This window comes from Leptonychotes weddellii, chromosome 7 (assembly GCF_054177405.1).
Source record: "Leptonychotes weddellii isolate Sample4059 chromosome 7, ASM5417740v2, whole genome shotgun sequence".
In the NCBI taxonomy this organism is placed as follows: Eukaryota; Metazoa; Chordata; class Mammalia; order Carnivora; family Phocidae; genus Leptonychotes; species Leptonychotes weddellii.
The window spans coordinates 58970106-58976105 of record NC_138375.1 but is presented as its reverse complement, the minus strand read 5'-3'; the positions used below and the strand labels follow the sequence as shown (position 1 = coordinate 58976105).

The 6000-nt window shown below is 37.3% G+C and overlaps 1 protein-coding gene across 3 annotated transcripts in view; it reads right to left on the bottom strand.

Moving 5' to 3' along the window:
- Window positions 1-6000, bottom strand: part of SIMC1 (SUMO interacting motifs containing 1) — an 89357-nt gene that overhangs the window by 38767 nt on the left and 44590 nt on the right. The gene's annotated exons all lie outside the window — the stretch shown is intronic.

The following is a 6000-nucleotide window of genomic DNA, read 5'->3' as shown; positions in this document are numbered from 1 at the left end:
AGGGCGCCTGGGTGGCTCAGTTGGTTAAGCGACTGCCTTCGGCTCAGGTCATGATCCTGGAGTCCCGGGATCGAGTCCCGCATCGGGCTCCCTGCTTGGCAGGGAGTCTGCTTCTCCCTCTGACCCTCCTCCCTCTCATGCTCTCTGTCTCTCATTCTCTCTCTCTCTCAAATAAATAAATAAAATCTTTAAAAAAAAATTAAAAAAAAAATATTTTCTCCCATTCTATAGACTGTCTTTTCACTCCTGACTGTGTTCTCTGATGCACAGAAGTTTTAAACAACTTTGCTATAGTTCCATTTGTCTATTTTTGCTTTATTTGCTCATGTCTTTGGTGTCATATCAGAGAAAACAATGCCAAATTCAATGTCATGAAGTTTTCCCCTATATTTTCTCCTAAGAGTTTTATAGCTTTTGGTCTGATATCAGAGATCTTTGTTCCATTTAGAGTTAATTTTTGTATATGGTATTAGATAAGGGTCCAACTTCATTCTTTTTTTTTTTTTTTTTAAAGATTTTATTTATTTATTTGAGAGAGAGAGAATGAGAGACAGAGAGCACGAGCGGGAAGAGGGTCAGAGGGAGAAGCAGACCCCCTGCCGAGCAGGGAGCCCGATGCGGGACTCGATCCCGGGACTCCAGGATCATGACCTGAGCCGAAGGCAGTCGTTTAACCAACTGAGCCACCCAGGCGCCCAAGGGTCCAACTTCATTCTTTTGCATATGGCTATCCAGTTTTCCCAAAACTATTTGTTGAAGAGACTATCTTTTCCCCATTGAATGGTCTTGGCACCCTTGATGAACATCACTTGACCATACTCACAAAATTTTGGGGGGCGGGTTCTCCATTTTATTGCACATGTCTATATGTCTGTCTTTATGAGATTACCACACTGTTTTGATGACTGTAGCTTTTTAATATATTTAAAATCAACAAGTATGAATAGTCCAACTTTGTTCTTTTTCAAGATTGTTTTGGCTATTCAGGGTCCTCTGAAATTCCATCTGAATTTTAGGACAGAGTTTTCTATTTCTGCAAAAAGTGCTGCTGGGATTTTGATAGGGACTGTGCTGACTCTGTGCTGACTGTGCTGATTGGGTACTACTGACATCGTAACAATATTAATTCTTTCAATCTATGAGCATGAGATATCTTTTTTTTTTTTTTTAAAGATTTTATTTATTTGACAGAGACAGAGAGAGCAGGAACACAAGCAGGGCTTGGAGTGGGAGAGGGAGAAGCAGGCTTCCTGCTGAGCAAGGAGCACAGTGTGGGACTCGATCCCAGGACCCTGGGATCGTGACCTGAGCCAAAGGCAGACGCTTAACCATCTGAGCCACCCAGGCGCCCTGAGCATGAGATATCTTATCATTTATTTATGTCTTCTTTATTTTCTTTCAGTAATGTTTTGTAGTTTTCAGTGTACAAATTGTTCATCTCCTTGGTTAGGTTTACCCCTAAGTATTTTATTGTTTTTGATACTTTTGTTAATAGAATTGTTTTCCTAATTTCCTTTTCAGATTGTTAGTATGCAGAAATGCAACTGATTTTTGTGTCTTGATTTTGTATCCTGCAACTTTGCTGAACTTGTTTATTAGCTCTAACAATTTTTCTGTGTAGAATCTTTAGGGCTTTCTTCATATAAGATCATGTTATCTATGAACAGAGATAATTCTGCTTCTTGCTTTTCAATGTGGATGTCTTTTATTTCCCTTCCTTGCCTAACTGCTTTGGTTAGAAACTTCTAATACTATGTTGACTAGAAGAGACAAAAGTAGGTATCCTTACCTTATTCCTGATCTTAGAGGAAAAGCTTCAGTATTTGACCACTGAATATGATGTTTGCTGTGGGTTTTTCCATATAGTGTTTTTACAAGATAGTTTCTTTCTATTCCTAGTTTGTTGAGAGTTTTTATGATGAAATGTGTTGAATTTTGTCAAATGCATTTTTTTTGCATCAATTGAGATGATCATGTGGTTTTTGTCCTTCCTTCTGTTAATGTAGTGTATTTCATTGATTGATTTTTGTATATTGAAACATCCTTGTATTCCCAGATAAATCCCACTTGATTATGATGTATAATCCACATGATATGGTGTTGAATTTTGTTTGCTAGTATTTTGCTGGGGATTTTGCATCAGTGTTCATAAGGGATATTGGTCTGCAGTTTTCTTCTAGTGTCTGTATCTGGCTTTAATATCAGGGTGATGTTGGTTTCATAGAATAAAGATACTTTATATGATATCTATCTTTTAAAATCTACTGGGACTTAATTAGTGGCCTAACATATGGTTTTATCCTGGAATATGTACCATGTGCACTAAGAAGAAGGTACATGCTGTTGGGGGTAGAATATTCTGCATATAACTGTTAGATCTGGTTGGTTTATTACATTGTTTAATTTTTTCTCTTTCCTTATCTATCTTCTATTCTGGCTATTCTATTCATTATTGAGAGTGGGGTATTGAAGTCTCCAATTATTAATATAGAACTGTGTATTTTTCCCTTTAATTTTGTCAGTTTTTCCTTCGTATCTTGATGGTCTATCATTAGGTACATAAATATTTATGATTGTTATATCTTACAACTGTATTGAAAATTTTAATTAATATATAATGTCCTCCTTTGTCTCTTGTAACATTTTCTGATTTAAAGTTTATTTTGTCTCATATTAGTACAGCCACCTGTGCTGTTTTGGTTACTATTTTCATGAGGATCTTTTCCCATTTTTTCACTTTCAATCTACTTGTGTCTTTGGATGTAAAGTGAGTTTCTTGTAGATAGCATGTAGTTGGATCATGTGTTTTTATCTATTCTGCCAATCTGTGTCTTTTGATTGGAGAGTTTAATCCATTTACATTTACAGCAATTACTGATAAGGAAGGATGCACTTCTGTCATTGTGCTGTTTTCTAAATGCCTTACAGCTTTTTTGTTCTTTATTTCCTGCATCATTGTCTTGTCTTTAGTTGACTTTTTAGAGTGAAAGTTTGAATTCTTTTGTCATTTCCTTTTGTGTATTTCTATAGCTGTTGTCTTTGTGGTTACCACTGTGATTGCCTTTAATATTCTAAAGTTATAATACTCTAATTTGAACTCATACAAGCTTAACTTCAATAACATATAAAAACTGTTCCTTTACAGCTCTGTCACCCTTTTGGTTGTTGATGTCACATAACCACATCTTCATACAAAACAAATTAATAGTTCTTTTAAATGCATTAGTATCTTAAATTATGTAGAAAGCAAAATGTGGAGTTTCAAAGTTATAATAATCCTAGCTTTTAGACTAGTATTAGAATTAGTCACTTAACCATGTACAAAATCAAATGTTATAAAATGTTGTTACAATAATAGCAGTTTTTATAATTGCCCATGTATTTACCTTTACTGACATCTTTATTTCTTCATATGGCTTCCAGTTACTATTCAGTGTTTCATTTTACTCTGCAGGACTCCCTTTATATTTTCTTGCTGGGCAGGGCTGGTGGAAATGAGCTCCTTCAGCTTTTGTTTATCTGGGGATGTCTTTATTTCTGTCTCATTTTTGAAAAATAATTTTGTTGAATAAAGGAATCTTGGTTGAGTTTTATTCTTTAGCACTTTGAATATATCAGCTCACTACCTTCTGGCCTCCAAAATTCCTGATGAGAAATCTGCTAATTATCTTACCGAGATCCTGTATGTGATGTGTTGTTTCTCTCCTGCTGCTCTCCCTCATTTCTGAAGGATGGTTTTGCCGGATATAGTATTTTTGGTTAATAGCTTTTTTTCCTTCAGCACTTTGAATATATCAACCTATTGCCTTCTGACTTGCAAAGTTCTGCTGAGAATCTGCTAAAAATCTTATGCTAAAAATCTTATGCAATCTTATACACACCATGTATATGGTGAATCACTTTTTTCTTGCTGTTTTCAAGATTCTGTCTTTAACTTTTGACACTTTGATTATAATATGTCTTGGTGTGGGTCTCTGGTTTAATCTCACTGGAGTTGAGCTTCATAAAATTGTATGTCCATTTCTTTCCACAGATTTGGGAAGTTCAGGGTCATTATTTTTTCAAATAAGCTCTCTGCCCCTTTCTCTCTTCTCTTTGGACTCCTATACTGCATATATGGTCCACTTAATGATGTCCCATAGTCCTTTAGGGTCTCTTCAATTTTCTTCATTATGTTTTCTTTTTGTTCCTGTGTCTCAATGACTTCAAATGACCTTTCTTCAAGTTCATTGACTGTTTTCTTCTGCCTGTCAAGTCTGCTGTTGAATCCCTCTAGTGAATTTTTCAATTCAGTTATTATACTTTTCAGCTCCAGAATATGTTTGATTCTTCCTAATAGTTTTTTAATATTCTCATTTTGTTCATGCATCATTTTCATGCTTCAGTTAGTCATTTCTCTCTCTGTTCTCTTTTAGCTCCTTGTGCATTTTTTAAAAAAGATTTATTTATTTATGTTAGAGAGAGAGTGTGTGTGTGCACACATGTGCACACATGAACAGGAGGGAGTTGCAAGAGCAGAGGGAGAGAGAGAATCCCAAGCCGACTCTGTGCTGAGCACAGAACCCGTTGCAGGGCTCGATCCCATGACAACCTGAGCAAAAATCAAGAGTTGGATGCTTAATTGACTGAGCCACCTGGTGCCTCTCCTTGTGCATTTTTAAGATAGTTTAAAAACATTCTTTGTTAGGAAATTAAGAGATCTGTGTTTCTTTATGGTTGGTTTCTGGAGCTTTATTCTATTCCTTTGACTGGGACATATTTCCCAGTTTCTTCGTACACCTTGTAATCTTTTGTTGAGGCTTAAGCATTTGAAAAAACAAACACCCTTCCCAGTCTATCCACTGAGTTCATGCAGGGTAAGATCTTCACCAATTAGCCTGGTTAAGGGTTCTGGACTCTCTCAGAACTTTTCAGGGGTTGTGTTTTTTCTGGGCTTGTATCTGTGCTTTTATCTATCTTAATTTTCCAAATGGCTTGCCTTTGTTTCTTCTCAGGAGTGCAGTTTCTTGCTCCCCTGGTGCCTGCCTGTGGAACTACAAAATCGCTGAAGCTCTAACATGTGGCAGTGATCATCTCTCTTTTCAGCAGCTTCCAAATTATATCACTATTCCCATCAGTGCTCTGAGTCAGGTAAGACCAAAACTATCCTTTGGGCAGCTCCCTAACAAGCCGGGGCACTGGACTCAAAGTCCACTCTTTTGTTTCCACCCTGAGGGAGGAGCTGAGGCAGGTGAGGTTTCCTCCCAGTTGCACCATGCTATGCTGGGTAGGGGAGGGGCATGGACACACAAAATAACCCAAAATTTCCTATTCCTTTCATTGAGTTCTTTCTTGATTATGCATTCTCTTGGGTACTGAAACTTCATAATTGATCTCCAGAGTTTTCACAAAAGTATTCTGGTCCATATGTTTTTCTTAACTTGGCATCTCCATGGGAGAACAATAGCCTGGAGCTTCCTTGTCTATCATCTTGGTAATGTTTCCCAGATCATTCTTTTTTTTTTTTTAAGATTTTATTTATTTGACAGAGAGAGACACAGTGAGAGGGAACACAAGTGGGGTTGTGGGAGAGGGAGAAGCAGACTCCCCGCCGAGCAGGGAGCCCGATGCGGGGCTCGATCCCAGGACCCTGGGATCATGACCTGAGCCAAAGGCAGACACTTAATGACTGAGCCACCCAGGCACCCCTCCCAGATCATTCTTAAAGCCCTAAATTATTTTGCTCCAATTTGGACTGAATGCTCTCTAGGTCTACTATTCACCATGATTTTAGGAATTCTCTTTATTATTCTCTTGGATTAGATCTAGTGTTCCCTGGATCCTGTGCCTCCCTCTTTATTATCCCCCATTCTTTTGACACATACCTTTAGGTAACCAAAGAAATGGGGTGTAGGGATATTTTTTCAAGTTCCTGTATGTCTTTATGTTACACTCACACTTGAATAATAGTTTGGTTGAGTTTAGAATTCTAAGTTGAAAATAATTTGTTCCATCCAAGTG